The 9,967-nt window shown below is 33.2% G+C and overlaps 1 long non-coding RNA gene across 1 annotated transcript; it reads left to right on the forward strand.

Annotated features, from left to right (window-relative positions):
- The first annotated feature begins 3,212 nt into the window (after positions 1-3,212).
- Positions 3,213-6,116, forward strand: LOC134230113 (uncharacterized). Its single transcript, XR_009984278.1, has 4 exons — positions 3,213-3,313; positions 3,590-3,694; positions 4,008-4,170; positions 5,919-6,116. It is a non-coding gene; the product is annotated as an uncharacterized LOC134230113 (long non-coding RNA).
- The last annotated feature ends 3,851 nt before the right edge of the window (positions 6,117-9,967 follow it).

Raw genomic sequence — 9,967 nt, forward strand, 5'->3', positions numbered from 1 at the left:
AGCTATCTCCGAGAAACAGCCTGGAGAACAAAAACATGCGTACAATCGAAATATGTCGCCCGACTTCGTTCGGGGCAACATAATTCTGTATATCGGTTTTTGTTTTCGATGGACGTGTTGCCATTGCAAATTGCTATTCCGCCTACGCGTACAGTTTTTATCCGATTTCGATGTAACTTCTATTCTAATTTTATCTATGAAATACTTTTAAAGTGAAACTCCTCCTTGGTCTGATTTCAATATAGCTTGGCAAACAAGTTGACTTCAATAAGATACATAATTCTGTATATCGTTTTTTTTTTCCGATGAACGGTGTTGCCATGGTTACGAAAAATAGAATTTTCTGTAAAATAATCCAAATACAGTTTAATATATTCCCTTTCCTTTATCAAAAGAAGTATGTTTTTCCAAATACTCAATAACAGGCAGCATTCTCAGTAGACCTGCAAAATCTAAAATTTTGGATTTTACACCAAACAGATTTATGTGGCACAAAAATAAGGGTCACTTGGGTAATGGTTAACATACTTTTTATTTGAGAAGCCAAAGTTTAAAGTTGCACTAATTGAAGTACGTACATATTTGGTTTTCCCTGTAATTTTCTCGATTGCTTCACACAGCCTTGCGACATTTTGTGACATTTCTTTAACCTTTTCTTTTCCGCAGAGTAGGTTAAACTCAAAAATCACCTGAATGAAGAAAATGAAATTTGTTTATTTGCTTCCGTTCAGCTTTTTAGGACAAGATCAAATCATTTTCTTTTTTTACTAACTGAGGCTGTTAAACCGATTTCAAAATAGTAAGAGAGAGCGGCACACCAAGAATGAGGACAGATATTAACCAGAATTACAGGAATGTGCTGATAAATAAATTGAAATATTGAAGGAATGAAAATAGGCGCATTTTATATAGTGTAAACTGGGTTTGGGCAGTTTACGGTTTATAAAGAAACCGTAAACTGTTCCAACCCAGTTTATATCGTATAAAATGGGTAGCTATTAAGAGGTCATGTCAATAAGCATCGAGCTTCACCCTATAATCATGGAAAGTGGAAAAATTTGAATTCCTTCAAATTACATCCTTTTTGGTAAAGCATGAAAATAAATTTTAAAACAAATACTGACAGGTCATAGCAATCAAAGTTTCCATAGCAACCACCATTTTAAAGGATTATTGATGTATTGAGCTGAATGTGTATATTAAGTTCTTATTTCTTTTACTCAGATTTTAAACACATTTTATTTAAAGAGCTATGATAAGAACAATAAAAAAAAAATACTACTTTGTCAACCTCATCTTTTGACCTTGACCGGTATGGCTAAAAAATATGCTTTTTTCCCCTTCGAAAGAGGGCATTTTTTCTAAAATGCTGTGTACTATATAAATGATTCATATATATCTGTTGAATAAGTAAAATCTGTTCATTACTTAACACCAACAAAACTGGGAAGACAATTAAGAATACCAAAAATAAGGCACTCCATTTCTTACTGCATTACCATTGTTCACCGCATGGATTATCTCCCTTGTGTGGAACTCTCCTCAATCGGAAACTAGAAAAGGTATGCAAAACAGCAGATGAGACAAACGAATAAGAAATTAAAATTCACTCTTTCTGAATCATAGGAATTCCATTCAGTAAGAATACACAAATCGTTTTTCTCATATGACCTACTAAATGCTAGTTATGACGTCATTAAGTTGTGCATTTTCCCGTATTTTCTTAAAAAATTGCAGAAGACATCAATTTTCAGTTGATTTTTCTTTCAGAAAACATACTCTTGTCACCAAAGATTTTGAGAAATGTGATTTTTCAATGCAGTTTACATAATATATTCAAAATTGAAGCGGACCACGGTGGCAGACACAATTTTCTAAGGAAAATAAGCACAGAAATAAGTCATTCTGAGGCTTTTCTGCATTAAACCATAGAAATGTACCAAATTAGTGACATCATATTTCCAGAATGGTTCTCCTTCATGTCATATTCTTTAATGATTTAGCATATTCATCATCTCAACTATTGTTATAGCAAAATTCATAACTTTTGAAGAACATTAAATTTTTAGGGCACAGTGAAGCCATGACCGTACCTTCTTAACCCCTTCACTTCCGTACCGGTCAAATTGACCGGTGGCGCGTTAAATTACGACTTCGCGAAAATAAGACCTCCGTATCTATTTTATGGTAGCATGAAGGTATATAAACTATATATCATCTTTTTGGAAATTTTCTCTACTTTTGAAATATCTAAAAAGATTATGTCTTGATTGCCGGTATTTAATCGATTTTATGTTGTAAAGACAAACGTGACTTTTTGAAAATGGCGTAATTTTCCAAAGCAATTGCCGATTTTCCAGACGATTGGCATTCTTTTCCAGATTAACTTTACAAAGAAAGTATGATATATTCTTAAAGCATTTTTTCTCTGCTTTTAAAATATGTAAAAATTATTGTTATTACTTTAAAGTATATTTTAAAAACAAGAATTTTCTTGCACGTATGTGTTTTTTCTCGATTTTATTCGTAATGTTTAAACAAAGCTCAGTTTTACGTTAATTTCTGTGTTGAAATAGGGAAAACAAAATAAAGCTGATAAAAGTACAGAAAATTTCCTTTCCAACAAGCCTTTACAGGCCTTCTTACGCTCAGTATTTTCTTAATTACGATAATTTGAATTTGTGACCTTCGCATAGTTTTTATGGAAAAATCGGTCAATATTTACATGTAACGTCAGGGTCGATATTGTTGCGTCTTACTCGAAACAACAAATTATTTTATAAGACTTTTTTGACCATTTAAATATATTTTTACTGAAATAAATGCATAATACAAAAAAATAGATTTCAAAAAACAAATATATACTATCGTTCTGCCTTTTGTGTGAAGTGAAATGTTAATTTATTCATCTACATGTAATGATGTACATATTTCATGTTGTGATATAATATACAATGTTGATAAAAATTGTAGATTCCCTAAACGCCGATCTTTACTAAAAAAAAAAAAATCAGATTTTTAATATTGTTGTATCTTGTTAATATACCGTATACTTAATTTGCAATTTAATTAGATCTATATTGGCATGAAATTTAACAATACAAAAACTCGCATTATAAATAAATACGACTCATCAATGTATGAGTTGATACGAATTGAAATAACACGTGTTTCCGCTATGGGGTAGCAGTATAAACAACAACACGATCATGACGATGGCGATCCGAAGAACGTCAATTTTCATGATTATTTCACGACGAAGATCATCACATCAATGAATCAAATAATACGGACATGCTTTTGGTATTAGCAGGTGAGAATACGTGTATTTTGACTGAATGGGTTAAGTTTAAAACCCAATTAGTTCACGTTCAAAAGAAAACGAAATGTACACGTACTATAGATCTTCATATTTCAGTGTGCATATTTCGTATTGTTCAGCCAATTTTGTGTTGCTTTTAAACGTTGATGCTATTGACAATCACTCGAAAGTTCGAAGTAAAATCAAAGTTGCCATAATAATGGATAGTTGTTTTCAATATGTGTGTACCAGTGTGTACATGTACCACTTTCACATTGAATTTTTTAGGGTGCTGGCACCATATGCAACAATACTTTCATCTGTGAATACCCACTTGCTAAGCCCACCATGAACTACGAAGGCCAATTAATATGTAAGGACACCAATTAACAGGTAAATTTTTGTTTTGGTATTGAAAATTTCTGTATTTCTAAAATTTCAAAAATAAAGTCAAATTTCATTTGTGTCATTCTCATGATATTGCATTCATACAAGTTTATAAACATTTGATTTAATTAGTTCAAAGAATAAGCGTTTGAACACATAATACTTATGATGCTTGATTATTCATACAAACACATTATTTAGACACGTAATATCTATTTGAATGAATGCCGAGATATGGAACAAGCTGTTATAGACTGCTGTTGTATTTCCAATCTGCATAAAGTATGTGGTTAAAATTTCCATTTTCTCAATTTTTCAGACACTTTCCCATTATCGTACATCATATACATGGGTGGTCAAACTTACTGGATGGTTTATCAACACTCCCATGCTCATGAACAGCCTTTCCCCAGGAATTTTGCCCTGAAGTAACATTGCAGTCTATTGTCTCCATTCTTTTTACAACCCTGGCAGCCATGCAGGTATGCAATCTATGAAAGCCATGAAGGGACATAGAATTTTTAAAAATTTATAAAAGTAAACAGAGTTCTCGATTTATACAATCCGTTCTCTCGGATTGACAATCTTTCATAACAAATTGCCAATTCATTCTCGCAGATTATCAATCCGTTCCCTCAAATTACTCTTAGTTTAAATGATTCGTTTCCTCGGAATATTAACCCTCCCCATGATTTCATTAAAATTATTTATCTGTACATATCGGATATGGTAATACATGTTTAAAGAATAGAATATTGTAATATTTTACACCCTACCTTTTATTACATATTACGGTCTAAAATGAGAAAAATACATGAACATTTTCAAATCCATATGCTAGTACTGATATTTGTACAACAAAAAATCTTAGAGGTTTTTGTGTTAAGTGTATATTAGAATAATTGAAAGTCCTAAATAGTAAAAGTGAGTATGGGTCCTGTGTAATCATAATATTTCTAAAATAAATATATGTTGAATACGTAATATCGCGATTACCTCGCAGTTATCTAACTTACTACCGCTCTTTTGCAGGGGAGTCGAGAAAGCTCAAATCTCACGAGATTACTGGGGCACATGGCATTGTTTACAGTAGTGACAATCATATGATTTGAACAATTTTATGCCTAAAGTACAATGTACATGTATTGCCAAGAGTTGAATTCCAAATAGTAGATTGTCAAATAAGGAAAGTTTAAATTATTTTATCGGCTTTAAAATGCAGCGATTTTCAGTGAAAATTGAATTAGAAGAGCCCGATTCGTTAAAAATATCGTTAAAAATGTAACAATTTAGGATTAGTTCATCTCAAAAATTAATTACGCGAGTTCAGCGATTGTTAAGCAAGGTATTCCACCAGGATTTTTTACTTATCTGTCCTTATAAATTCTACAATGATCAATCTTGCATTGTATTCAATAGCACATTTGTCCCCAGCCAACAGACGTTTCCTACCTCCATTGCTAAAGAGTTTCGCTAAGTTAATTAATCGCGATATCAAGTATTAGTAATGAAAGAGGTTGGAAATGACCAGTTGCTGAAACAAAATAAATAGAACGCACAAATTGATTATAATGGTTGAATGTATCTGTACGTATATGTTATGAAATTCAAGAGCACAGATTGCCAAAATCATAAGACTGACGTTGTAACAAATCAGATCTTGAATTATTAATCTGTGAAAACGAATTACCAGTATGTAATTCGAGATCTCAAATTATGAATCAAGGGGGCGAATAAGTAATCCCTAAGATCGGATTGTCTAATTCGAGATCTCGAATTATAAATCGAGGGAACGATTTAGTAATCCATGGGATTGGATTGTCTAATTCAAGATCTCATTTTTTACTTTTTTGAAAATTGATGTGTCCCTTCATGGCTTTCGTAGCAATCTAATTAATCTATTTAAATTAGATCTTCCATCCACTGCCAGATTTTTTCATATGTTGCGATAGCGTAAACAGAGGCTTTAGTCAGATTGCCATATATGCTATTTGTTTTACTTCAGTAATTTTACCATGATGGTTTACTACAAGGTTATTGAATTATCAGTCCTGATACATTGACTTAGCAATACCATTTAACTACTTGAATCACATAATAAATACAATATTAATTTTAAAAGGAAAATCAAATAAATGTAGTAATTTTATCTTTCTTAATTTTATTTATAAATGTAAATTCATATACACAATGACATGTATCTGTTTCAAAATATATAAATCTTTTAGAGGATAGAAGCTGATCATATGTTCTTGACAGCAAATAATAATGTCTTGGACAAGTCAAAGAATTTCCTCCAGTCTTACAGAGAAATGACAGTTGATAAAAGAATGGTGGACACAAAGTAAAAATGCTCTTCAACATTTTGTTGAAGATTTCAGTCTGACTTGGAATTCATCTGGCAATGTTTCTGGTTTTGTATATTTGGATATAAACGTCACATTTTCAACTTATTGACTAAACAGTTTTGCATTAAATATTGCCAATGCTATGTATTATTATTATTTCCCTCCAAGATAACATGTCAGGTCTTTATTGTACCCCTTAAGCTCTGTTATACCAGAAAAATCTTGTAATGAAATCAATTAGTTTATTTTTTCTTGTTAGATTAAATCCATGAAAATAAAGATTATTTTTAATGGCATCAAGAGAATGGATTTTTTTGTTAAACAAAAAGATTGTATACATGTTTTGCTAGGGGTTTGTAAGAAGCAGACCAGAACTCTTTGCTTGCAAATTTTGTCGTTTGCCATTTTTATCACATCAACTAATAGATGTTTTATCCATGATTGAAGCATTTCAAAATTGATATTTACTTACAATTTAAAGCAGAATTCTGTACTGATATGACCTTGACCCCCTTAAGAACAAGAGTCAAGGTCAATTTTTAATACAAAAATGTTATTTCATCTTGCATACAATATCATGAAATATGCAAAAAGTGTCGAGAATGTGTCCAGAATGTGAAATAACAAACATGTATATAGCCAAAAACTTTAAAAAGTTGTTGCTTAGCAACCACTTAAAGGTCATTAAACAGATATTTGAACTAATATGATGCTTGGATATTGCAGTTCTGATCCCTTTTTGAGAGTATATTCAGAATTTTCCATTTCAGCATCCATTGTGTAAAATTATGGCAAGAATATTGAAAAGTGTTGAAAAAAATTGATGACACTTTTGCACTTATTTGACCTTTGACCTCCTAAAAATAGTTCTAATGAGGTCAAACTTTAAGACAATTTATCTGCTGTTCATCCCTTGTAATGTTATGACCTCACATCTAACTTTTATATGTGCTGGGATGCATAAATGTGTCTAGGATGAGTAATAAACGAAAATTCTTGCCCGAAAATTAAAAAATTCTGGGTTGCTAAGCAACCGCTTTTAAGTAGTTATATGCAGAATTGAAAAAAAAGTTTATATGTTTCATGTAGTACAGTATCATGCTCTTTTGTGAGTATATTCAAAATTTCCTATTTCAACATACATCATAGTAAATATTTAGCTTGAAGATTAAAAAGTATCAAAAAATCCCATAAAATTTTGCACTTAATTGACCTTTGACCTCCATTTTTACCAATAAGGTCAGTTGTTGAGTATCTGAATAGTCATAAAATATCATCTCTAAGACATTCCCTACAAAATGGTATGCAATATACCTAGCTTTCTCCTTGAATAAAAAAGTTGGAAATAATTTAATAATGTCATATCAAAAAGTCTCCAAAATCACCTAAAATGTGCCGGTAGAGAAAGGGTTAAATCACCTTTTTAGTTTTGGCAAGGGCATACACTTCATAAATCTTAATCATTTTTGGAATATGAATTATGGATATTTTCCTCAGCTTGAAAAGTGTTGCTGCTTCAAATAGAATCGCTTTTTATAAGAATAAATTTCATGTTATGAAGCTCCAGTTAATTTGATCTAGCAAAGTATTTCGAGCATTTATAGTAAATGCATGAAATACTTTGTTGAGGTCAAACATATTTTATATTATTAAAATTGACTGGAGCTGAAAGGCCCTGTCCCACCAAGCTGCGTTTCCACGGAGTCATTACGGCGTTGTTAATTTTTTTAAAATCGTCGTTGAATCGCAGGGAAATTGCACAAATTTCTGTAAAATTTTCACAATGTGAAGATGTCACGGCCGGCGTCCCTACAGCGACGGACGCGATTCTACGGCGATCTCACGGCGTTCTACTACGTTCCCACGGAGATCTCTCGGCGATTGACTGCGCTTCCGCGGAGTTTTCACGGTGTGTTAGGTGTTTTCTTCTCGTGTTCACGGCGTTCTCACTGCGCTGGCTGCGTTCACAATACGTTCACAATGCGTTCTATACCCATTGATATATATTCAGAAGAAATGTAAAACGTTTTTGTTTAAAGATTCTAGTTACACGATGAAAAGACTCCTAATCATACCAAGAAATGTTCTAAATAATTAAAAATGTTTTGTTTGAATAATTTAGTACTAAATTATTCATAGTTTTATGATTTTTTCAATTTTATCGGTTCAGATATGTTGTTAAATTTTCTTTGATTTTATTATGAATGTAAAAAAAAATAAACACACTGAAAAGTTGCTACAAAATTAAAGTGAAACAACAGAGCAAGTTCTGGTGTTAATTTCTCTCATATGTTTTTTTTCTAAAATGCCGCATTGCTGATCAAATATGATGACATTGCTCAAGTGTTTTGTGAGTTGGCTAACAACGCCGTGAAAGCGCATTGTGATCGCTAATGGACGCTGTAGAAACACCATGGGAGCGCAACGATCGCAGTGACAACTCCGTGTTGTCGTTGTGTAATCGCAGTAAAAAAAGATAAGACGATTAATCTCATTACAAGCTCCGTAAAAGCGCGATAGAAACGCAGTGACATCTCCAAGGACTCCGCGACATCTTCGTGAGGTCTCCGTGGAAGCGCAGTCTACAATCACTGCGTTCATGCCGCGATTATGTGCGTCTTCACGGCGTTCGTACGGAGCTCCGACAGCGTTGTCGGAGATGTCACCGCGCTGCTACGGCGATCACACTACGTTTCTATTGCGATCTTATCAGACCGCGACCACACGGCGCGTACTGCATGCCCAAAGTAATCGCCGTCCCCTGGCGTTCTAGGCGTCCCTACCGCGTTCAGAGAAGATCTCGCCGCGTTGTCACGGCGCTATAGGAGACTCTACTGCGATCACCTCGGCGTTTTGCATTTTTATGGACGCCGTGAGGACGCAGACCCGGTGTGACAGGGGTTTAAGAACTGTTTAAATATTATTTAACTGTTATAACATATTTTGTTCTTTACATTATGATTAATCATTTCTTAATATAATAGAATTCCCAGTCCTTCATTCCAAGTGAAATCTCTTGTGAATATACTTGGTCATTATCATAGACAAGTATTTGGACTCCCAGCTGTAGCCAGGATGAACCTTCGAAAAAAAAAAACAGAAGTCACTGGATAACTTTATAGAAGCATGTAGTGTTAGTCCTATAAAAGGAACGCTGACTCGTAGCTAGGAAGACTCATCGGAAAGAACAAAGTATGATTACATTAGGAAGGTTGAGCAAATTTTTCATGAAATCTTGAGTGTTTTGGCACCTGGTTAGGAAACAGATGTTTTATCATCACTTATAGAAAATAAAAGATTCTTTCTGTTATTGCTCATAAATTAACTCTCTCTCATATAAGAGAACTCATTCCAGATTTGTCAAAATACAAATGTACATCTGCTAGAAAGCATGCCTTAATGGTCGGACTAGGAAAGCATAAGGAGGGAGACTCTTACTGAACATTAGATAAACTATTTTTTTGAATTTATTATGTCACCAGTAATCATGACAGATTGTCCCTTTGGAATTATGAACCTGACGCTTTCCTCAGGGGAAAAGATGGAAGTACTAAAAATCATACTGAACAATGTACGTACCAGAGTAGTCCATCAGTACCTGAAGTTTTGTGAAGAGAATGGTTTTCCTTTATTGCAGGTCACAGATCCTATATCATGTTGCTGCCAGGTACATAGTGTTTCACAAGCACATCTTTTTTGTTTTTAAATTTACAATTCCTCACTTTTATTTTCAATGGAATAGTTTCCAATTCTGGATAACTCCCTTATCAAAAACAAACCTTTAACAATTATGTCATTGGTAAACCCTTAACAATCAGGTTTTTTAACAGAGTGTTGAAGCTATTAAAGAGTGGAAAATGCACATTCTTAGGACGTACAACCAGGACTTGGCGCATAGCACAGGGATTTTTTTTTACCCTGGGCCGTTAAG

Source organism: Saccostrea cucullata, unplaced genomic scaffold, assembly GCF_032062105.1.
Source record: "Saccostrea cucullata isolate Sc308-1 unplaced genomic scaffold, CSIRO_AGI_Scuc_v1 ctg4889, whole genome shotgun sequence".
NCBI classification, from domain to species: domain Eukaryota; kingdom Metazoa; phylum Mollusca; class Bivalvia; order Ostreida; family Ostreidae; genus Saccostrea; species Saccostrea cuccullata.